Source organism: Dreissena polymorpha, chromosome 3, assembly GCF_020536995.1.
Source record: "Dreissena polymorpha isolate Duluth1 chromosome 3, UMN_Dpol_1.0, whole genome shotgun sequence".
NCBI classification, from domain to species: Eukaryota; Metazoa; Mollusca; class Bivalvia; order Myida; family Dreissenidae; genus Dreissena; species Dreissena polymorpha.
This window is the reverse complement of record NC_068357.1, coordinates 143691720-143718149: the sequence shown is the minus strand read 5'-3', so window position 1 is coordinate 143718149 and position 26430 is coordinate 143691720. Positions and strand designations below refer to the sequence as shown.

At 34.2% G+C, this 26430-nt stretch overlaps 1 long non-coding RNA gene and 1 pseudogene across 2 annotated transcripts; both read right to left on the bottom strand.

Moving 5' to 3' along the window:
* Positions 1–26056, bottom strand: part of LOC127872658 (xanthine dehydrogenase/oxidase-like) — a 90622-nt pseudogene extending 64566 nt beyond the window's left edge.
* LOC127871795 (uncharacterized) lies at positions 7695–10013 on the bottom strand. 2 transcript variants are annotated; one of them, XR_008045563.1, is made up of 3 exons: positions 9938–9959; positions 9279–9406; positions 7695–8906 (listed from the first exon to the last, which is right to left on the bottom strand). It is a non-coding gene; the product is annotated as an uncharacterized LOC127871795 (long non-coding RNA). The 2 variants fall into 2 exon arrangements; XR_008045562.1 differs by lacking the exon at positions 9938–9959 and adding an exon at positions 9967–10013 and having other exon boundaries at positions 7696–8906.
* Positions 26057–26430: the final 374 nt, after the last annotated feature.

Genomic DNA, 26430 nt, shown 5'->3' with positions numbered 1-26430 from the left:
CTCAAAACACTTTCGTAGAAAACATAATTGCAAAACAAAACATAACAAACAAAATATTTTATACACTTCAAATTAAAAACCCTGCCGAAATCTCTAAAGCTCAAACTAAATGGCAGAACCTTCTTGGGGAAAAAGAATTTAATTAGAAACAAATATTTGTCATACCATATAAATCAACTACTGATAGCATACTGAGAAATTTTCAATATAAATACATCCAGAGAATCATAGCTACAAATACATATCTGTTTAAGTGCAACCTATCTAACACAAATCTATGTGATATGTGTAGTAAACATATTAAATCTAAAGAACACCTTTTCTGGGAGTGCAAACATATTCAACCTCTATGGAATCAATTGTCAATCTTTCTAGAGAAACAACAATTAAATGTTAAACTATTTATCTTAGGCATCAGTTTGGGGGTAAATAACTTCAAACTACAAGAGGTTAATAACGCTGTGAATTTCATAATTATATTTATGAAATATTTTATTCAGCATGGAATACAGAAAGCAAGTACCTAAAATGAACTGTTTTATCAATTATTTAAAACAGAAGATTCAAGTTGAAAAAGAAATTGCTTGCCCTCAACAATGATACACTTCATATATTTGAACAAAAATGGAAAAAAATAAACTTTCATAAACAAGTCCAGTATGCTTTCTACCCACTTTATGCAAATTATCCTTATTCATAATCATTCTGTTGTTTTTCCTTCTTTTAAAACACCTACCACAAACAACTAAAGAAACAAAAAACTTTTTTTATCAAAAGGAAACCACAAGGTCAAAAAAGTATTTATTAGCATATCTTGTATAACATGTTTGAACATTATTCCTGCTTCATAGTATTACTTTGTTGTATGATCATATACATGTATACATTATATGTCTTATATTGAATTTAAAAAAAAAGAAAACTACACTTATGTACAAAAAATGAACCAATTATGTAGTTGCCAAAGTTCATATGTTGGTTCATATATTTGTAAAGTTTCAACCCGCTAGCAGGAATGCTTTTGCGTTATGCAGGAGATAAACACAGAATGTTTGTGCTTAAAGAAGGGGCTATAAGTACTGATGTGTAGAAAATATCTATACCAAAATATGAAAGTGTGCAACTTTACATGCATGTGACAGGCCACATACCGGTAGATTAACAACTGTAATTTTTCGCATAAATATGTGCCTTAACTCTGGTGAGAAAATTATGGTGGTGGGCAATCAACATGCTAGTTAATATGTATGTTAAATTTTAGCCCTTTAGCAGCAAAACTTTTTTTGAGTTTCGCAAAAGAAGTGAAAAAAGGAAAAAAAAACTTTTCATATTTAAAGGGGGCATAACTCCACTTGTGTCTAAAACCAGCAAACCAAAATATAAAGTTATGCAAGTTCATATGCTGGTTAAAATGATTGTAAAGTTTCATTTTCATAGAAATAATGTTGTTCAAGTTACAAGGGACACAAGTTAATAAATGGAGTTCTTTTCCTATAAAATGGTTGAAAGCTCTGTTAATGTCGAAAATTTGTGAACAAACATATGGTGATGCCCTTGTTCACATGCTGGTTAAATTGTTTGCAACGTTTCAGCCCAAAGTAACAACAATACTGTTTTAGTAACACGCTATACAAATTAGTGGGACAGACAGAAAAGAAAGACAGAAGGACGGACAAACATGGAAAATCTTTCTTGCCAACAACAAGCTCTAATATTTGAGGTGGGGAAAAATATTGTACAAACAAGAGCATGGATTCTGCTTAATTTGTCTTTTTTAAATGTAGTTGCTCAAAAGATGCACCAGATGTGTATGACAGTTGCAAAACCATGTTTCAGACAGACTGTTCACCCATCTTTGGGCAGGGACTGAACACTTAACTTAAGTATGAAAATTATACATCATTTCCCCATATACCACTTTCTCTTAATTGCAATATTGATGGCTTTAAGCATTTGCATGACTCAATGAGATTTATATACAAAAACTAGAGATTTGTCACTAACGTAACGTTGGATTCACTGGGCTTGAACAAAATCTTGAACATTTTGATTTTATGATTGTTTCATATTTGAAGTTTCAAGGTGATCACTTACAAAATGTATAAGTAGTTTTCTCCAAAAACTCAATTTTATGCAGACTGGAAGACCAACTGACTGATCAACAAACTGACAGAGTAACTCCAGTATACCCCTTTTCAAACTCCACCTGTAAATGTTATACCCACCGCCACACTCCTTATCTGGTAGCCAGCAAACCAGCGCAGCATCTCCACCACAGCTGCAAACACACATGTCTTGTAGTCTGAAATTAAAATAAAGTACCTTGGTACAGTCAGTGTATTGTTACGTACCATTTATTTTCAATGGGGCATAATTAGAAATATATTGCCATGATCTGAATTGTATACAGAAAGATTTTATCAACTTGCCAACAAGGGACTGAGCAGTGAACTACGAGTAATTTCAAATTGAATATTGAACAATGTGTCACTTTTGTTGCAACAAAAAGGTATGAAGAAAAGAAACTAAATGTCCTGCAATTTAAAACAACAAATATTTTCACCAAGTCTGGTGACGGTGGAATGAATGATCTACTGAGACACTGGCAAAGGAGACTGACCTGGGTACTTCTCCATAGCTGACTTAAGTTCATTATCAATTTGAGAGAGTGTGACTGCTGCCCCAAATCGGATGCCCTGTTCTGTGTGCTCCACTGTCAGCAGTTCAGGTACGTGTGTGGGGGCAATCATCACGGGGTACTTCATGTGCTTAAACTTCATCTCCATACCTGGTGTAGACAGCACAAGCAAACTCCCATAACAATAATACTAACAAGAGTTCCGCGGACGGAGACATATGCCCCAAAAACAGTGCTTTGAACTAGTGACCAGAATTCCAATAGGGGTCATCTACTGTCAAAGGCCAAAGCACAGGCGAAGTAGCACGATTTTCACACGTATTGTGACATTGACCTTGACCTTTGACCGTGTGACCCCAATTTGTCAAACTGGTCTACCGACAGACAGACAGACAGGCCGAATCAAATCCAGCAAAACAATATACGCCTTCTTCTTCGAAGAGAGGCATAATAATATGTCTTAACTTCAAGAACTAATGGGTATCAAAAACTGAGTTTCAACTACTGAATTGGTGGTTTGTTACAGTAAATGTCTCGATGCTATTGTGTAATTCTGTTAAGAGAGAACATTTTCCTCTTTAAGTAACAGTGACCTTGACCTTAACCAGACTAGCCCCAAATAAAATCCTAAGCTAGTTCTCCATGTAAACTTACAGCGCCCAAAGTTTCATCAAGATTGGTTGATTCAAATTAAAGTGACAGACCGGAAACCACCTGTTTTGACGCCAACCACCGGTCCCCTTGCCATACCCTTTATGTAATTATCACCATTCTTAACTTAATTAAAATCATGGTTAAAACATTTATAACTAAAACTTAATTATTGCTTGACACACACTGATTCTTAATCATGCATATATTGCTCTTCAATAAGAATTAAACAAGAGATGTGTTCGTCAGAAACACATTGCCCCCTATTGCGCCGCTTTGAAAAAAACAATTGTTGACCTTTGACCTTGAAGGATGACCTTGACCTTGAACTTCCACCACTCAAAATGTGTAGCTCAATGAGAACACCGCTTTAAAAAAAAAAATAAAAAAAAATGACCTTTGACCTTGAAGGATGACCTTGATCTTGAGCTTCCGCCACTCAAAATGTGCAGCTTCATGAGAACACCGCTTTGAAAAAAAATATTTTATTTTTATTACCTTTGACCTTGAAGGATGACCTTGACGTTGAACTTCCACCACTCAAAATGAGCAGCTTCATGAGATACACATGCATGCCAAATATCAAGATGCTATCTTCAATATTAAAAAGTTATGGCCAATGTTAAAGTTTTCGGACGGACAGACGCCATATATTTCACATTTGACCTTGAAGGATGACCTTGACCTTCACCTTTTACCACTCAAAATGTTCAGCTCCATGAGATACACATGCATGCCAAATATCAAGTTGCTATCTTTAATAGTGAAAAAGTTCTGGCCAACGTTATAGTTTTTGAACGGACGGACAGACGCTATATATTAGACATTTGACCTTAAAGGATGACCTTGACCTTCACCTTTTACCACTCAAAATGTGCAGCTCCGTGAGATGCACATGCATGCCAAATATCAAGTTGCTATCTTTAATATTGAAAAAGTTATGGCCAATGTTAAAGTTTTCGGAAGGACAGACACCATATATTTGACATTTTACCTTGAAGGATGACCTTGACCTTCACCTTTCACCACTCAAAATGTTCAGCTCTATGAGATACACATGCATGCCAAATATCAAGTTGCTATCTTCAATAGTGAAAAAGTTATGGCCAATATTTAAGTTTTTTTTCGGATAGACGAACAGACTGACTGACATACTGACACACCGACGGACAGTTCAACTGCTATATGCCACCCTACCGGGGGCATAAAAACTTCAACCCATTTTCCAATGATCTCTAAACATATTGTGCATAAAAGCGGCATTTTCACAAAGACAACCTACACCCCAATGATTTTAAAAGCAACATTTTCTTAATTCACGTACCAATCTCTGTATTGCCCACAACTAATTTGGCGTCTGGGAACTGTGCTTTGAGGTCCAATAACTCCGTCAAGCTGTTGGGGCGGTACCAGGTTACACGTTCACCATGGAACACCAGGTATTCTGAGTCGTACGTAACGATCACTATTCTGAGAGATACAAGGACGATTGTTTACAATTTTATGCTGCCTTCCACCTTTCAAACTTCAGACTACGCACAGGTGTAAATAAAATAGGGTCGAATCAGTTCTATTAAGTGAGACAGAAAAACATGTAACATAAAACTCTTTGGTGTTTTTGTTGTTTTCTTTACATTAAAAGATTGGGAAATTGAACATTAATCAGTTACAACTACAACCAATAAAAACACTGAGCTTGTACGTGAGCCAATAATTATCTGTTTTACTGGTCCTTCAATCAAAACAAACAATCTGTATGAAAGGAGAACAACAAGTTTAAGTTGGTGACACAAACTGTGTCAACAGGTAGAGAAGAATTGAGGTGTCAATTGAATAGATAAAAACAATTTCATCTAATTGGTGTTACCTGCAGCTCAGAAGGGAAGATGGGATCCTGTGTAGAGTCCACTGGTAGATAAGCCTCACCGTGAACTAGCCGTGTGGACGTCTACAAAATTTCGATTTTAAAGGATATAAAGTAATCTTTTTGTCGTGCAAGTCAACATTTATGTCATCATTACTTGTCTTTTACTTAAACATCTATTTACATAAGGATGTCTAAAAAAATAATTAATTTACCATTATTAAAATATTGTCTTATGTTTTAATGACCACATTTTGTTAAATAAAAATTATAAGATTTAAGATAACTTCATTTTGTAACATGTGCAATTTATTTAATGCATTTGTTATCATTTTCTTTGCAATTTTGGCATGTTTTTAAACTTATTTAAGAATTCGTTGATGTTGTTGGAATTATTTCACAACTTTCAATATAATATTGGAATGTTTTCTCAACTTCCCATGAAGTACCTTGCGTTTAAATGTTTTAATTGCTAATGTATATTTATCTAAGTATAATTATTTGAAAAAATATATTTTATTACGCATATTCAAAATATTGTCTTATTGGTCCCATTGTGTACATGCAATTTATTTTTTATCAATTAAATTTATAATGGTATTGAATCAGATTAGTTTTGACCACATGTTTTTGGTGTCTAAATACATTCGAAGTAAAAACTAATTGCTACTGACCCCTTCTTCCTGATTCTGAACATATGCCTGTTTCTGACAGCATTTTTCTCCCATCTGACAGTATTCCTGCAAAGATAGAACTCCAGTATTGTTATGTGAATGATATCCATGTTGAATATTGAACAAATGTTAGGATTCATTTCTCATTACCCTCTCAACAGATCTATAAAAACACATCTACCGTGCTTTGATTCTGTGCTTCTTAACCTTAGCATTAATTCTAAAACCAAAATGATCCATTCTTGCATCATGTTAAGGTTTACCAAGAAAAAGACACATAACAAATATGTTTCAATTTATTTCAAGAGTCACAAAATAATAGTGTGGACAATGCAAAAGCAACAAGAAAAAATGAAATATGAGCACTGATCATGGAAAATAAGGGCAAATGCATGTGCTGAAGGTTATTAAAGCAAAAAAACAGTTTCTGCAGAAAGTGTCGTCCCTGATAAGTCTGAGAGGACTGCACAGGCTTATGTTGGACAACACTTTGCATTTAGCCTAGTTTTCCAGAGCCAGACTCATACGTTTGTATTATTATGTATAAAGAAAGCACTACATAGACATAATTGATTCGGTATTGTGTAATTTTCTAAAATAGATAGTTTCCGTACCAGGCCTATTTTTAAAGTGTGTTGAAATCTACCTTTGTGAATGTCCGGAATCCGTCGAGGATGGGTCGGTAGCCCGTGCATCTACACAGGTTGCCTGCAAACATACATGAACTTTATTGCATAAGACCCATTTTGTATGATGTGGCTCATATCACAGTAGTTTGGCATACTTATGTTATAAAGACACTTTATGTAGTGATATGTATCGGAGTGTCATTTGATTGAGAGTGCTCTTAACCAGATTGAACCTTAATTATTAAGTTTACTGATAATTTAAAATGTTGCTACCCGGATGAAAAGAAAAATTAAAGTTCTTAATAAAAACAGTAGCTCTATGAAAAGAACTTGTGTTATTTATGCAAATAAATTTGTGAGACATTCACTGGCATTTTAAATTACATATCAAAATTCAGTTTTACTTATTTCCAAGATATTTCCAAGATACCTCAGTTTTCACTTACATACACTTGCAAACTGCTTTGAAGCCTATAACTCACTTAGACTTAAAATAACGAAGATTGCTAAGTGTTCATTTATTTCCTCTGTTGATTTTATTGGAGGCAACCACAAATCATATTTCCAAGTACTTATTAAAATACTAACTTTTTCATAATACAATAAGTATATTTATGTACAAATCAAATTTAAACTTATGCAAACTAAAACCCAGCAAACAATCTATATGGGACCCATATGGGTCCCATGTGGGCACCTATATGGGCCCCATGTGGGCTACCAACATGGGACCCAGATGGGAAGTGCAACCGGGCTCCACATGGGTCCCATCTGGGCTGCCCCATGAAAGTATATGGGGCAGCCCAGATAGGACCCATGTGGAGCCCGGTTGCAATACCCATCTGGGTCCCATGTTGGCAGCCCACATGGGGCCCATATAGGTGCCCACATGGGACCCATATAGGTCCAACATGGGCATCCCTTTTACTCAATATGGGCTACATACAGGCAGCCCTTTTACTCAATATGGGCTACATACGGGTAGCCGTTTTACTCAATATGGGCTACATACAGGCAGCATTGTACTTAATATGGGCTACAAACTGGTGGCATTGTATTCAATATGGGTACACAGAGCCTGTAAAATTTTGGACAACGCATTAATGGAAATTCAGGTTATGTTAGAAATAATATGTAGGCTGCAAACATGAAATACTGTGTTAAATTGAACATCAGACAAAAGATTCTTGTACATGTACTTCCAATTTCATTTTTTAAATGTTTTATCTATTTCTTCTTGCTGGAACAAAGCGATATCAAAGGGTTCAAGAGCTAAATAGCATTATCCTGCAAGAAATACAAGGTTTTTGTTAAAAGACTTAAAAATTTATTAAAGTACTCTCAACTTTTATTCACATAAAGTATTACACACATATACATGGATACATACATAAATAGCAGGAGGATCCCACGTTAACTATTCTACCAGAGAATTCTAAAATAATATGGTGATTCCTAACTTTTTGAATGTAACATCAGCAAAAATATTTTACAAGAAGTTGCTAACGAAAACATGTTTCTATCTAATGTTCTATCTGCATGGAGTAATGTTACTCATAATCTATAAACCCAAACCAACAGTTTAACTATTTTATGGAACAATAATGACATAACTTCAAACAATACGACGTTTTTCTATAACATTATATATGTTGACCAGCTATACAACTATAGAATTAAGGACTCCTATTATTTTGATATAAAATATATATTACATATACAGAATACCTTCAATTATTTTCCTGATGTACTACACATTACTCAAAAGCATACCCAGCATGCATATTAAATCTTTAACCAATACAAATAACACACCATGTACTCAAAGAACATTTGTAGAAAACATACTTGCAAGACTAAACAAAATATTTTATAAACTAGAAATTAAAAACCCTGCAGAAAAATCCAAAAACTCAAATAAATGGCAAATCCTATTTCGAGAACAAGTCCATATTATTATCTTTGATATCTTCATACATTCTAGTGTTTTTCGTAATTGCACATGATATATATATATATATATATATATATATATATGTCTTTTAAAACCTTCAAAAACTGGAATGCTGTTTCTTCTTTTGCAAAGGAATATATACCATTTCATTTCCAGATAAAAAAGAATGTATGCTTTCTTAGAAAATGATCCTTAAAGGAATGGTTTAGGATCAATGGAGAAAGAACTGTCAATTACATTTACAACATTGCTTAATATATTTGATAAAAAAGCTTGAACTATGCAGCAGTCCTAGAAAAGATGGATCGTAGCTTCATCACCAAGATGCTCTTCAAACTCATCTATTTGCTCAAATGTTCCAATCGGAAGACTGATGGCAGTTGCATTGGCTCGTCATCAGTAGCTGACCTAGCCAAGAGCCGATGCAGCATCCGCTTCATTTCCCTGTTCTCGTCTCTCATTGTTTCCAACACCGTTAAAATCTGTGTAACTGCATCTGAAGACAGAGTAAAAAAAACTGTACCTAAAATTATGTTGACAATAATATATATCACAGCTGGGTCTTATATAATTATATCGGATGTGTGCCGATATAACGGCAGCGGGCCCGATTTGTCCCAACAGCTGTTGTACAGCTAGGGCTGATTATAGCAACTTGCACCTATATGCCCGTCAACGTCAATTTGTTTCTTTTATTAGTAGAAGTATGTATTATTATAGATCACTAAATGACTGTGTATTTTATATTTTTTTCAGTTGGATTATCTGTTTACATCAATTATTTATGTAATTAACTATCATTTTATAAGCAGTAGTTCCAAAACTGAAATTATTTTAAGTTAAAGTTTCAAGCACAAAAATTAGTTACTTTGTCCTATGAACTGGGAAGGCTCTTCAGCTGGACTTAATGGGAGTGACCGGCCTCTGTCATGCACTGCTGGACATTCCTTGTAAAGACGATGTTGGCAAACCAGGTGGTGGTGAATATTTTATTTTCTGAAATAAATTTGTACAATAAACATTACGAATTTAATTATTTCTTAATACACAGACTTTTTTAATATTCTGCAAATATGTGTTTCAATAATCATTAAAATTTGTCAACAGGCAGACAACCTTGACTTGCGTGCAAGTAATCAAAGACCTATAAAAAAAACATTATATTATACGTTTAAATTAATATTATCAATGTATAGTATAAGATAAGTAAGATTTATTAGCATTAGCATGATTACTAATTTAGTGTTCCATTTTTTCAGGCATGCGCCTGTCTGCTATAAATAGTTTGTAGTGTACTTTAGGCAGAATCAAGTTGAATTAAGCAGTTTAACTAAAAGATTGATCTATGGCGACAAACGAACGTTACGACTTACGTCGCGAAAATACATGACAAAGGCAAAGCGATGAAGGATTCTAATAATTTGCACTTTAAATTATTAAACGCACAGGCATTCATTGAAGTAACAGATAAATAAATAATGCGTGATCAGCAATATATATCTGATTTCAAAAGAAATATATAATTACGTGTATAATATCACAATTTAACAAATTACCGTTTTGAGTGTTTTGTTTTGGATGTTTTCGCGAGGCGGAATTAACATCTGCGCAAGCGCATTTTATTTAAATACTTTATTTTTCTGCGCGATTATTTAAATTAAAATTATCTCTTGAAAATGACTTCATATTAATCATAGTATATACATTATTTGAAACAAATCCATATCAAAAACAGAATTTTCAAAAAAATGTGCGCCCGATAGCTAATTTTGTCCTTTGTTGGGCGGCCCAAATGGGACCCGTATGGGACCCATATGGGCTGCATATTATTTGCTTATGCATTGATTTTCTATTTTTGGGTAAAATATTAGCAGTTGAGATCAAGTTTGTCATAAATACGTTTTAAAAAATTAGTTTTTAATCAAATAAATAAAAGTTTATATCTTTTTCCTGATAGCGCAATAATATGGAACCCTTAAGGGCATTCCCATATGGGCTAACCCATATAGGTCCCAAATGACTCCCATTTGGGCTTACCCATATGGGTTTGCCCAGAAACAGCCCGGTAGCTGATTTTGTCCTTTGTTGGGCGGCCCAAATGGGACCCATATGGGACCTATATGGACTGCATATTATTTGCTTATCCATTGATTTTCTATTTTTGGGTAAAATATTAGCAGTTTAGATCAAGTTAGTCCAGCATACGTTTTAAGAAATGAGTTTTTAATCAAATAAATACACGTTTACATCTTTTTCGTGATAGCGCAATAATATGGGACCTATATGGGACCCTTATCGCCATTGCCACATGGGCACGCCCCTATAGCTCCCAAATGACTCCCATATGGGACCCGTATGGGACCCATATGGGCCGCATATTATTTGCTTATGCATTGATTTTCTATTTTTGGGTAGAATATTAGCAGTTTAGATCAAGTTAGTCCTACATACGTTTTAAGAAATGAGTTTTTAATCAAATAAATACAAGTTTACATATTTTTCCCGATAGCGCAATAATATGGGACCTATATGGGACCCTTGTGGGCATTCCCATATGGGCTAGCCCATATTGGTCCCAAATGACTCCCATATGGGCTTACCCATATGGGTTTGCCCAGAAACAGCCCATATGGGACCCATATGTGCATGTTTGCTGGGAAAGCAATCTATGACACTTTCAAAAACAAATCATATTTAAGTATGTAATTAGCATTATTATTCAATCACAATAGCAACTATGTTTAGTATTTTCAGTTTTATGTAAGTTTTACACATTATTATTTCTATCTAAAAGTTATCAATCAAGCAATAAGAGTTTTTGCCAATTTAAAGTAAAATGATGCTTAAGTTCCCAACTTCGCAGATATAGGTTTTGTTACCAAAATAGAAAGAGAAAGTCATGTTTAAATGTTGTCTTTTAAACTGGTCAACCTTACTTTATGGGACTTTCAAGGTTTCAAAAGTGTACTCCAAAACTTCCCCTCATTCATTTCAACCATGCCCCATGTTCATTACCTTCAAAAGCTTTCTCAATATGTGCAATGGAAACTTCCCCTCATTCAATTTCAACCGTATCCGTTGTTGATTACCTTCAAAAGCTTTCTCCATAATTAATGTGCAATGGAAACTTCCCCTAATTCAATTTCAACCGTACCCCATGTTCATTACCTTCAAAAGCTTTCTCCATATGTGAAATGGAAACTTCCCCTAATTCAATTTCAACCGTATCCCATGTTCATTACCTTCAAAAGCTTTCTCCATATGTGCAATGGAAACTTCCCCTAATTCAATTTCAACCGTACCCCATGTTCATTACCGTCAAAAGCTTTCTCCATATGTGCAATGGAAACTTCCCCTCATTCAATTTCAACCGTATCCCATGTTCATTACCTTCAAAAACTTTCTCCATATGTGCAATGGATGGTTGAGGATCGTTACGTAGCAGCGTGTACATGGACATGACGATACCCGGCGTGCAAAAGCCACACTGGGAACCATGGGACTTCGCAAGGCGATCCTGTGGAATGATACATTACCATGGGTTTTCAGAAGTGATATTGTTTGCAGTTGTAAATTGGCCCAAAATAAATTACTTTTAGAAATTTAGTAATGCAGCATTTAAATTAATGGTTAAAAAGCCTGATTGATAATTCAGACATATTTTGATAAAATGTGGCGGAAAATTCTGTTTGCTGGGGGTCGGATGGGCATGCGCATTTATTCTAAAACATTTATCTAAATGGCCTCTGTGACTACATGCGTAGTATATCAACCTTGTCCTTTCGGGTAATTCAAAGTTATTAAAGATTAAGCTTAAAAATAGTAGCAATACCGTATGGGAAAAACGTTAAGGTGTCATTATTGGTATTTTAATGTCAGAGTATGTGAAAAGGGGGTATCGCTGGTTGTAAAAGTATGTTCGCAAGTGAAGCGATTATTGATATTAAAAGAGTCATGTCAACGTGTGATCGCAAGTGTAGCGATTATTGATATTAAAAGAGTCATGTAATGTAAAAGTGTGATTGCAAGTGTAGCGATTATTGATATTAAGAGTCATGTAAAAGTGTGATCGCAAGAGTGTAACGTTATTGATTTTAAGAGTCATGTAAAAGTGTGATCGCAAGTGTAGCGATTATTGATGTGTGATCGCAAGTGTAGCCAATATTGATATTAAAAGAGTCATGTAAAAGTGTGATTGCAAGTGTAGCGATTGTTGATGTTAAACAAGTCATGTAAAAGTGTGATCACAACTAATAGCGATCATTGATATTAAGAGTCATGTAAAAGTGTGATTGCAAGAACGATTCTCAATGGTCAAGGGATTGGCAGAACTAGGTTTAGCCCAGTCAAGTATATGTTTTTTCCTAGTTCGGTCGCTTGATGAGCAATATCATTTTTTTTTGTGGGGGGTGGCAGGCGGTGTTGCTGCTATAACGTCGTTTCTTCACGTCTATAATTTTAACGTGTGCTCATCCACCTCCGGTAGGCATATTTTTTCAAGTAGCAGGTTTCTACGAGTGAAAAGCCGATCTTTCGGGGCTCGTGGTTATCACCGGCGGTTTTTTCTGTTGAACGCTGCGGCCTTTATATCCCACTTTTTACTTGTATAACATTAAATAAGTCTGTAAGTGAATACTTAATGCATTTTATTCCATTTTTGTGATGTTTATTGGGAGGCAAAATATATTGGAATCGTGCCATTAAACTAGTTAACTAAAGTAATGTTTGTTTAATCGCTGCAGTCGTAAAATAGATGGTATTGATGTAATATGTCCAAAAACTCAAGAAAACTTGAAATTGTTCTGGGGCATTTATCTCAATACAAACAGTTGTGCACCAGTTATTGTTGTTTCACCAAAAACATCACCCTCATTTAAGACAAGAGCAATAAATGTTGTCCATGAAATTGTTTATGTCTGAAAACGGTTTCTTTATTTTCAGAGTAAAACCAAAAATTGCCCTCATGTTATTTGCCTTTTTATATGCCAAGAAGATATTTTTAGGATTTGTTGCCATATTTCACAGTATTTCAGGCACGTATGGATAGGACGTTAACTAATCACACATGTAGTCAAGAAGGTTTATCACAGTTGGCGCTTTCACATATATTAATCATATTTTAATTTATTTACACTATTATCCAATTATTGCTTGTGCAGGAAACATGTTTAGGGGTTTAACCATTTAATACAAAAGAGCACACATGAGTTTTGATAATGATTATAAAACAAACAAACATAGATGTCTGTGATTCTGAATGAGTGAAATGAGTGAAAAACAATTATCTATAAAAAGCTGTGGTGGACTTTTAGCAAACCTTCATTGTTCATTGGTTTGATCCCGACTGTTTGAACGTTATTTTTGCTCTCCCAAAGGACATCAAGTACTGGGTCTTCCCAGGAAACAGACTCAAGAGCATTCCAATAGGCCTTAAGCTATCGATACTATCTAGCTAAAATAAATTGATTTAAACACAATCTATATCTGCCTAAAAATGGGAGATTATACAACGCAGCAATTACAGCACAGACAATAATACTCAATAAATCCCCAACCTGTACAGGATGCAGACCATGTTTGATGCTACCAATGCCCTCCACCGTGGTGACAGCCAGACCATGCATGGAACACACAGGGGCCAGGCAGGCATTCACCGAGTAGTGACTGTAATGTAAACCATATGAGTCCAGTCCATGCATGGAGCACACAGGGGCCAGGTAGGCATTCACCGAGTAGTGACTGTAATGTAAACCATATGAGTCCAGACCATGCATGGAGTACACAGGGGCCAGGCAGGCATTCACCGAGTAGTGACTGTAATTTAAGCCATATGAGTCTCAATCTGCGAAAACAGGGTTTAATACATGTGTGTATAGTGTTGTCCAATGTTACTGCACAGGCTAATCAGGAAACAATCTTTTTTTAAAAAGACATGATTTTCACAAATATAAGACTTCCTTTACCATAAAAGCGGAAAGTGTTGTCCTTGATTAGCAGTCTGTCATGGGCAACTCTGGTACAACAATTTACGCACATGCATTAAGCCCAGTTTCCCCAAAGCTAGTCTCAATTCTGAAGGGGTTAATTTCAATCACATATGTTTTTATGTGTTATTGTTAGACATCCGACTGGTAGTTATTTGTTAATCTTGAATTCAAATGTTTACATTTGATAACAGCAAGTATTGAAATTGAATTACTTCAAATGGTAGACAAAAAAAACTTTGAGCAAACATAATGTTGCAAAGATTTATGCAACATGTCCAACCGTGGTTGGAATCAGCATTCAAAATATCAATTGATTAATAAGAGACAACAGTTACTGATTAATCAATTAATCATGACAAATACACCTGTCAAATACAGCATAAGATAAAACACTAATGATACTTTAATTCATGTTTACATCTGGTTCAAAATTATACCATATTGGTTATATTTGTTAGTGGCAATTCATGCTTGATTCCCATTAATGCGTGCAATATATTAATGTCAAGCTAGACTCTGAGAATACGACGAATAATTTGTTTGTTGACAGTTGATGCATGCTTGCCATTGCGTTAAGGTTGATTCAATTACAGATCGTGACAATATTTCTTGGTACATTGGTGTCGGCCTTCATATTGGATGACAAAATGCACTAATCAAATACATGTAATTAACCTGGCTTAATGTAATCATTGTAATTGTTAATAAGCATTTAAGCAAACCTATCTTGGTCACAAAAAGTAGAGAATCTAACAGAAAAGGCAACAATTCATTTTGTTGTTAAAGTCGTAACAGGGCACCCGCACTTTACGGGTTGGCCAATTTCGTCATGTGCTGGAAGTTACATTAGTTGATTTAATATGTTATTGACCAGGAATTCTTGTGGTAATAACCAAACAAAGAAATAAGAACTATTTAATGTGAAGCAAAGTGGAAATGGCTATGTGCAAACAGCATAAAACCAGAACAGCCTGAGAGTAACTCGCAGTCTGTTCAGGTTTTATGCTGTTTGCTGCTCACCGGTATCTAAGGTTTGGAAATATAGCCTTTAAAACTTGAATTAAGTCAGAAAGGTCTTAAATTAAATTTAACTTTCTAAGGGACTACAAATGCGTGAAAATACGTATCTAAGTGGTAAAGGTTTAACTTATCGGATTCTTACCATATCTGTGAAGACTGTCGGTCATATCTGGACACCATGACAGTACAGGCCCCACAACCTCCCTCTCCACAGCCTAATTTTGTACCAGTCAGAAATACTGATAATCAGTAAAGGTATAGAAAGGTATAAGTGTATAATTTATTAAGACCTATGCACTAAGTTTATGTGCAAAACACTGACTCAACAGGCTTGTCACTTTTGTCAATCTAATTCAAAATAATATCAATGCTGGTAAAAAGTATGCTTCTTACAAAATTGTAGAGGGTTGTTTCCTAAATTTGACATTTGAACTTACTTTGGCCTTATACTGACAAACTTAAAACTTGTGTTCAACATACCATTTCACCATGCTTGTCACCAGATTTTATCCATGTTTGCCACACTCTTAACATGTTCTGCGGCAGTATTAGAACAAATTAAAAGTAACACATTACAAATAAAACAAGTAATCCCTCAAGTGTGCTAATTTTGATACAAGGGTCATAATTTAAAGAGACTTAGAAGATGACCACTATTGAATGTAGAACGCCAGATATTAAACCACTGACCCTTGCGGTTTCAGATAATCAGATTTTTAACATTATTTTCTATACAAGTCTATATAAACAACAACAACATTTATTTCGGCAATTAAGCTACAAATAAGCTTCTAGCCTACACTTTGATAAATCAAATCGTAATTCTTCAGGTAAGGATTGCTGTGATTGTTAGTTGAATAAGGAGGAAGAAAGATATTAGTATCACGGGTCAACGGACGTGATGGTAATGTTAGTGTTTGATGGTCATTAAAAGTCTATATAAATCACATGATCTCTAGTGTGTGTTAGTTTTGACCCTAGGTGCATGATTTAAATAAAAAGTTCCAAGACAAAGAGTATACTATAATAAATATTTTACACAACAATTAACAAATCCCTGATCATTATGGTTAAAGATAAGAAATTTGCTATACAAGTCTTTTTAAATGATTTGAGCAACTATACAACATTACAAACAAGAAACAAACCTATGGGTCTTGCACTTTCAGAGAAAAATACTTTAAGAGTTCTAACTACATAAATTCATGGAAAACAAATAACCCATATGACATAGCAAATTTGACCCAAAGGAATGACTTGAACCAATATGGAAGAGAACCACCATACAATTTTGACCACAAAATTTCAAACCCCTGACTCTAGTAATTTCAAAGAAAATTTAAGGGGGCCTTTTCACAGATTTTGGCATGTTTTTGAAGTGTGTCATTAAATGCAATATATTGATAAGTGTAAACATTGGATCTAAAAAGCTCCATAAAAATCAAGAATAAAATTTTAAAAAAGGAAAAAAAAGGAAACCTCATCAGGGCTCGAACCACTTACCCCTGGAGTCCTGGAGTAAAAGTCTACGACCTAGACCACTCGGCCAACCTTCCAGATACAAAATCAAATGTATTTATACTCTATATAAGTAATCCTCGTAGTTTCACAAAATATAGCGACAACAACAGAACTCTCCAAATTATTAATTCGTTTCGCGTTGCAAAGCTTTATAATTTTCAGGTTTTTAAATCGTCAAAAGATGCATATAATGGCTTTTTTAGAGCATGGGAAATTTTCAGTATTACTGTTTCCTCACAAATATTATAACTAAAACGAAAATTTGCGAATCTGAAACATCTTTTTAATTTTGTCAATTTACCCAAACGTGAAAAGGCCCCTTTAATAGCCATGTACTATACAAGTCTTTTTGAATTTGCCATTTAAGTCTATATAAATCATTTGATCTTTTGGGCGTGGCAAGTTTTGACCCAAGGCGCATAATGGAAACAAACTAAGTAGAGGACCAAAAGGCCTGGTTACACATGAAATATTAAAGCCTTCACTCTTGTGGTTTCAGAAAGTTTTTCATTTTTATTTTTAAATCTTCGATTTTAATGGCAAATGACCAACACATGCAATGGATAAGAGTGATTTTAACAATTTGTCAGGCTTTATAAAATCTTCCCAGTGGTTCAGGAGATGTCATAAAAAGAACAGTTTACCAAGAGACGCATGCACTCAAAGAATAACGGACACGTCAGGTTAGCTAAAAAAATGTGGTCCCCAGAAGGGCAAGACAAAAGATGATGCATGAGGGCAGATAATGGCGTCTGACATGTGGTGATAACAATTGCTCAGCATTATCACTTCTTGAGATATATAAACATAACTACAACAGTGATTTATGCGCAAACATAGCCACAGCAATTGCATGACCCTGATTCAACTTCAGTCAATACAATTAATCCTACGGGAATAATACATAAATGCAGACATGCTTTGGTATATGTATCTACTGAGGTACATACACTTGGGAGACTTTTCAAACCCAACACTTAACAATTTTAAATATCTCAGTAATACATTTTTTATTCAAAATTTCACATATGATAATTTGTCTATATTCTGTGCAAGATTACAATAAAATCATCCATCAATGACAATCAGGCGCTATTGCACGTGAGGTATGTGTGGTTTCATCTGTTTGCACATGAAAATGGTGATACGCGATATGATTATAATTTTTTTTCAATTTCTATTTTAGGTGGGTTGACAACTAGGAAAACATAAAGTTAATTTAAAATCAATATGCCTCATATAAAATTACAGGAGCGCAACAGCGCAATCGGCATGTTGCAGGCTACCTTCCCCACTGGCTGAAGCATCCGATCGTCACGCATGAATGAATTCATCGTTTGCTTGTACATATTGTAGTCAAATGATCACATGTACAATTTAACAATTTTAAATGAGAATACTTGCTCATAACTGAGATGTTAACGTTTGAAAAATGCTACGTTCTAAATGCCATCAAGTGTAGTACAGCGCGCAATATAATTCCAATTTTATTTCAATTTCATCCTTCTAGGCGGGTTTTTACACCAGCAAATATTAATTAGAAAAACAATATGGCTGGTATGAGCGCAATGTTACAAGATGGTCGGTCATTAAGACGTGTAAGTTAATTCGTTTTACATTTCACATTATTATTTCACGATGTAAGATTTAAGAATTTTACTTCTTCAAAGATTGTTTTGATTTTGTATGTTTGATATTTTATTGTTGATCAATTTCAATTTAATGTACTTGGATTATTATATAAGTGTTGAATTAGTCTGAGTCCAAATTTCAACAAAATCCGTTCAAGAATAAGGGAGCTATATTCATTTCAAAATTCATTCATTATAAAAGTCTCCAAGTGTATAAAGTAATAAATAGACAAAATATTATGTATCAAATACATGTATTGTTATACATATGACAGGCAGGGATTCATAATCTGATAAATGCTGTTGACCTATGTTCATCAAGGTAAAACAAAAATTCAGTGTCCATAAATTTCAATCATTAATAAGTGCATACAATCCATGCTGTGATGGGAAATATCATAACAATATACATGAAATTGCAATTTAACTTAGAACAAGAATTATATTAATTTAAAACTGCTGCACCTTTTTTCAAATAAAATCAGTGTTAATATTTGGCCATTTTGTTTATTGGATAGATAATATTTCAACATATAAAGAGGAAACTCTTTTTTAGTTTGCATTTACATTGACCTGGATCTTTTCTGTGAACAACTTTACGAAGTCCTTCATGCTTGTGTAAAGATTCCCAGACATGGTCAGGATGACTGATTGATTAATCAAATTATTGAATGAATACATGAGCTGACCGAACAGACAACAGCTAGTTTACAGTTTGTATAGCCCGTACCCCAAAACCACCCTACTTCCCTGTAAACCCTGCCCTCTACTCCTAAGGACAGCCAAGTGTGGATACAGCCCTGAAATTGCATACTGCATTGTGTAAAATAATGACATGCACATTGTTTACTTACAAATTTATTGGGCATAAGAGTAGTTTCAATAATTCAACTCTCAGCTTTATAACCTTGACACAACATAGCAAAAATCATCAAAGACTCTGGGAGTACGTTTATATGGACTAGGCATTAGAGTAGCCCAAATACAAATTCTTTTAAACGCCCCTTTTAATTTAATTTAGAAAATCGGTTTTAAACCGCATTTTGCATACGATTCCTACATTTTACTTACAAACTGTACTATTAATTGAGGATATATCTAGTGCTTGCAAGGAAATAAATTACGTGCTAGTTGTAAATTTTAAAGGATACGTTTACGTCGTAAATACTGCAGGAGGGTTGTTTCTGGCTCTGGATTCTCTTCAATAATCTAACAAATAAAAAACAAAAGCTTCAAATAATTCAACTGGTGTCTGGTGTCAATACAATCACACTATACAATGCCCTTGTTCTCTTAGCCACGAGGGCTTTGGCAGTTTTGTCCATAAAGAGCTTGACCATAACTATATGCAAACAATAGCTTATTCCTAGTTTAATTATTACAATTAAGTTATTCATTAATACTATCAGAATTTTTTAAAAACTAACTAAGCCCAACAACGCTTATTCAGCATACAAAAAGAATGGATTTATGTTTAACAGAAATAAATTCAAAAGGTGTCCTGGATCTGGAAGAATACATTGTAGGCCCTCAGCGAAACAGGAGAGAGGGTTAATACCTAGCTCGTTGCTTGAGGGCCAGAAGTCTTCGGGCGATTATTCACTCCAGGGCCGATAATCACTTCTAGCCCTCAAGCAACGATGGTATTAACGTCTTTAATACTTAATCCCCGTTAACTGTACTATTTATTACAGAACCAGCTTTCGGTACTATAATTTTCATTCAATTGATCACGCAATTTATGACGTATCTCATGTGACGTAATTTCTTTGACGAAACACAGTTTTAGTTAGAATCTCTGGAATTTAGGGACAACAATTCCGTCGTGGAGGATTTATATTTAACAGTTAAATATTTTTTATCGAACGAATCCAAAACTTATTTCGGATTGTGTGTTATCATGCATTATTAGGAATCAATTTTGTGTAATCGCTCCGACAAGTCATTCGATTTTGTAAATCGTGTTTTGGTGAAAGTGTTTAGCATTCGATACCATCGTTTAAAATAGTGTGATTTAAAATCAATATAAAATAACGGATGGAATAAAAAAAAAGGACGGAATAGCTCATCGTTGTCATTTTATTATTACTAACATCGGATTTAAGTTGTCGAGGTAAGTGTTTCTTTAATTAGAAATTTTGCTGTTCGATGAACCCATTAAAGCTCGAATTGCGGCATAAATCTAATGTACAGTAGAGTTTCAGTTTCAATCGATATTTGTATTATCGAAACTGTGTGCTACGTGTCGTTAACATTATGTTCGATTATTTCGTTGAGTTGTGGTTATTTGTATTCATCACCGTTGGCTGAGACTAATTGTGTACGTCATTTTGTTATTACGTAACGCGTTGGCCGTTACGTCACGTGCTTTAGCTCCGGGGCCGATTATCGATTATCCACATTTGGCCCTGCAGCGCCAAACGTGATAATCACCTTGCTTTGACCGATAATCACATGCATTCGAGTCAATTCTGTTACTATTATAGTAACATAAGTATTAATTAGAGGATAATACAAGGCTGAGTCGGGCCGGGCAGTGATAATTGGCCCGCAGGAAGCATAACGGCCCTAGACCTGGGGCCGATTATCACTGCCCGGCCCGGCCCAGCCGTGTATTAACGTCTATAATATATTTCTAACCGTGTTTTGTTTATATTTGTTTTGTTCTTTCTCTAAAATTTGTTGCAAAGCCAGCTTTCCATACTTTTGATTTCATTCAATTCATTGCGCAATTTATTACGTAGTTCTGTGACGTAATTTCTGTGATGAAAAACACCAATTTTAGCTATTCGGACGTGAGAGGTTTATCTTAAATATTTTTGAAGCATCGAACGAAAACAAAAACGTATTTTGGATTGTGCATTTGTCGTGCATAATTGGAAGCTTTGATAATATTCTCGTAATCGCTTCAACAAGTCATTCGATTTTGTAAATCGTGTTTTTGGTGACAGTGGTTAGCAATCGCTATGTACAATCATTTAAAAAAGTTTGATTCAAAATAAATATAGATCAACGGATAAAATAACAGAAAACGGATTGCACATCGTTGTTATTTTATTATTATAAGTATCGAATTAATGTTGTCATAGAGGTAAGTGTGTCTTTTACTTTATAATTTTACTGTTTGGTGAATCCTGTTGAAGCCCAAATACTTAATAGAGGCATCAATCTAATTTCTAGTAAATGTAAAGCAGTGTTTCAGTTTCAAACGATATTTGTATTATCCACATTGCGTGCTACCTGTCATTAAATAATCTAATTATGATTGATTATTTCGTTGATCTGTGGCTCAGACTGAATGTGGACGCCATTTTTTCCAGTTGAACGTCACGCGCGCACATTATGAGGGACTATTATAAATAATGGCGTGAAAAACTGTACAAATGTGTTACTATATATAGTAACGTATGTATTATTTAATTTTAATTCTACTGTGAAACAGTTGATTTAAAGCAGCCAAGTGTTTGCGCGCCCACACCACTTTTCTTAAGTTTGTTCCATTCAATAATTTTCTTAGGAAAAACTCATGTAAAATATTGCAAGGTTTTAAACTGCATTTGTCCAGGTAAGAGTTATTTATAGATTATTTTATATAACCACGAAAACCTTTAGAGTTTACTATGCGTTAAGATTGGTGGACTTTAGTAAGAAATTCATGGCTCTGCAGGGTTGGTATCTCATATGTATTTTGTATCCGAATATTTAGAATAATTTGATTGGTACTCGCATGTTTCGCGCCCAAGGTGGTTCCACCCTCGTCGTTTCGCACCTCGTCGTTTCGCAATTGACGTTTGTCTTTTGTTGTTCGATGTGGTTTGAAAATATTGTTATTAAAGGTAGCACATTTGAAGATAACGTGTAATGCTTATGCTTATGTAAAAAAAAATTCACACGAACAGTTTAATTGGTGATAATTATATACTCATCAAAGAAAGTATCCTGAATCAATAATGTAAGTATACCACGCATAAATCCGACAAAGGGTATGTGATACAAAACAATGAGCCACAATAAGTAAATATATAATTGTAAAATGCATGCAGCCAAACAAAATTAATTGAGAGTTAGACCAGTGCATAGACCTAGTGTAAGATCTATAAAAACAGGATTTTTAACAGCGATTTTTTAAAATAACATTCAACATTTTTTTCTTATATAGTGTAACATTATAGTGTTTGAAACTGTGATAGTTTAATGGTTGTGAAAGGGAGAAGTGTGCAACTTGGATTTTCCATGCATGAGATGCAGTACTGAAGTACGTCCTCGGCAGCACGCGGTCCAATGTGATTCATGCTCGGTTTGGCAGCATCGAACGTGCAAAACAGGTGTAGTCAGTAAAAATCGATGATATTTTTTTAATTGACTTGATCATCACAATCCAATTAATTCGCTACAAGTATCTTTGATAAGCGGGTCATAAAGCCGCTATACATATTAACAATGTATTTGATTCTCACATAATGTAATTGTGATAAAACAGGTGTTATAGTTATGGTAGCTATAGCGCTAACCATTTGTAGAAAACGAAATGTGAAAACATTTGGCGATCCTGAGTTATTAAAAAAAAATAACAGTGTTGCTATATTGTAATGTATAATAATTACGACTCATTCAGTGTTATAATTGTGCTTTGCTGTGTTTCCTTATTGAGTATTATGTATACTCGAATAAATGATGTGTTCTTCTATTAAAAAAATAGTTAATGTTAAAAGGTTTATGAAGTGAGTAGTTTTAGAACAATCTCAGTGAAATGCAACAAATCAAAGTAAACTTCTTTAGGGGTGATGGAATAGAGTATCGCTGATCAGATATGGTTTTAATGATGATAGAACTTCGTAACTCATGATGTTTTTAAACAGTGTTTTGTTTTTTACCCATCAAAAAACAACAACATATTTTTATAGTGCAATTTCATATTTAATAAAAAAAATGTGCTGAAATTAAGCATTTTGTTTCATGTATGCGTGATATTTTAATATTAATTATTTATTAAATTCCATTAAAGATGACGTTGTAAAGCATGGAAATGATAATAAAAAACATATAATAATTAATCAAGTCGTATGACATAATTAAGCATATTAACTGCGTTAAATTCCAATTATTATCTTGACAGCAAACGCACAAAGTGTTGCCTGGACAACATTCAATTAATGACACACGCCTTCAATAGACCCTTTCAGTTATTGCCGGTTTTTAATTACCTCCCTTGTGTCTCGAGTGTATCGATTGTAAACGTGAACAGAGATCTTGTTTGAAAATGTTGTTGTTGTTGTCGTTTTCAACGAAGTAAATAGACTAAACCCTTGCACGAAAAGGTATGTACATGTCTAATTGTAAATAATGTATTACTTTCTAATTTAAATTTTAATATTCGCTTTATACTGCTGATAAAGCAGCGGTTTCGTTCATCAGAGAACGTGATCGGAATACTAAATACTGAAAATCCCACAAACAACAACAACTAAATAAGCCGTATGCTTTCTTATAAAAAGACTTGTATTAATGATGTTTAAAAAATAATGAAACGTATATTTATTTGATCACAATTATAAGTGGTGTGGATATATTTCTTTACTTTTCGTTTCCATTTAATGACAATATCAATAATTTTAATCATACACATGGGAAAGGGGTGTGGATTGTTATTTTTCATCAGCGATCGAAAGTGCATTTCAATTATAAAACAAAGCCCTAACAGGCGGAATAAATTACAACTTTTCTAATGCTGTGTGTCTCTTCCTTTGAATGGATTTTTGTTTCGTTTACATTGTATGACAATATTAATAAATTTTAGCATACATACCGAAAAGAACTCTGCGTATTATGCAAATTGAACTGTCTTTGCATGTATATTGAAATCCTTTTACTAGTGAAGGAGTGATAAGAATCTAGCATTTTATTATCAATAAATATATAATTTTTTTTAACGCAAGTATTGTTTACCCTATTGTGATTGCTTGTTTTCATGATGGTGTTTCGGACACTGCGATAACGAACTTCAAATCTATACATGTAATAGCGGAGTTTACATTTACCGGTACCATATATATATGATAGTGAATTTTTTTCAGAAAAGTTAATTTTTCGTTATAATATGATTATTTATCATTCAAAATGATATTTTCATTAATTAATATCATAGCAACACGCTAACCACCTGTGGTCCAGACAATTACTAAGAAAACAGTGTGTAATAAACCCAGGGACATATACTTCTATGACTCTGTATGGGGTCTCTGCATAAACCACATGTGTCTGGTCGTTAAACACAATTTATGATACCACCATGTCATCTTTCAGCTTATTAAGTCAAAAACTTAACAGTTGCTTTAATAAAATATTTGAACATATTGAAAAAATGACATTTGTCCGAAATGAATTAACAGCTAGGAACTATTAAGTATATATATTAGCCAGTTTAAACATAACAATAAAGTGTTTAATAACTATACATTTAAAATATTTTATCAATTTACTGCTACACAATTAACGTATTTAACGGGTACCTGCAAATGTAAACTCTGCTATAATGTGTAAATATCGTGTGTTACTGCAGTATTCGAAACATCATCATGAAAACAAGCAATCGCGTTTGGTCATTATATACGGATATAAAATACTTGCGTAAAATAAATTAAATGTGTAGATTTATGGTTTCATAAAATGCTAGATTTGTATCGCACATTTTCACTAGAGAAGAGTTTTCAATATACATGTACATGCAAAGACAGTTCAATTTGCAAAATATGCAGGTGTAATTTTCGATTAGAATGCTCAAATTATTAATATTTTCATTCAATGTAAACGAAACGAAAGTTCATTCAATGTAAAAGAACATTAAAACGACATTTCAAGATTGAAAAATCAAATGTATTGAGCTATTTAAGGGCTTTGTTTTATAACTGATTCAATACACCCCTTACACTAAATTTCAATCTCTGATGAAAAATAACACTATCGCATCCACACCACTTATAATAATATTCAAATTATTATATGTTTTATAATTTTTTAAATATCATTTATTAAAGTCTTACTTAAAAAAGAATACGGGTATTTATAGTTTTGTGAAATTGTAAGTGTTAAGTCTTCCGACGACCTTTACTCTGATACAATGTAAAAGGCCGCGATCGAGAAGTTGACGGCCAATCTATTTTTAGTTACGGAAAACCCCTCTTGTGACGTCACACAAAAACCTCATATTCCGTCATTGCACAGGTATTTCTTTTGAGGAATACAAAGCCGCTGTGAAGTCAAGATGCGAGCTTGACTTCGTATGCAGTCCTTGATAAAAAAAGAATAGTTACATAGAACAGAGGCCACCGATATTGATGTCGATGACTTTGCTCCAAATTTGCTGTCAGACAGGTGAAATTATGCATCAAATCCGAACATTGTGCAAGCTAAGAAATGTATCTTACCTTTTTGCCATTAACAAAGACAATCAGCACATTTGATTTTCTGGTATCACTTTCTGATGACATCCTCACATTAAAAGTGTCTGCAACAGTGGCTGGCTTTCACTGAACTAAAAGTTATATTGGGAAGACTGACCCAGTACAACACCGACAGTTGTTAACTGTTTGCGCAATGTGAATTAATTGATTAATGTATGAAGTTAAACCAATCAAAATCGTCGTATTATACGCTCCCCGGATAGTTTGACAGGTGTCATAGGTTTACACCGGGTATTGACCGCCGGCCCGGTCAATACACAAATCAAAGTGCTGACAGTACTTATGTGACGATGCTTTTGAAGAGGATGGATATAAAAGCATCAATTTAAGTTTATCTACATCACCAAAATTGTGTATGTGGGTACGAAGATTTTGGGTACGAAACACAAATGGGTACGAAA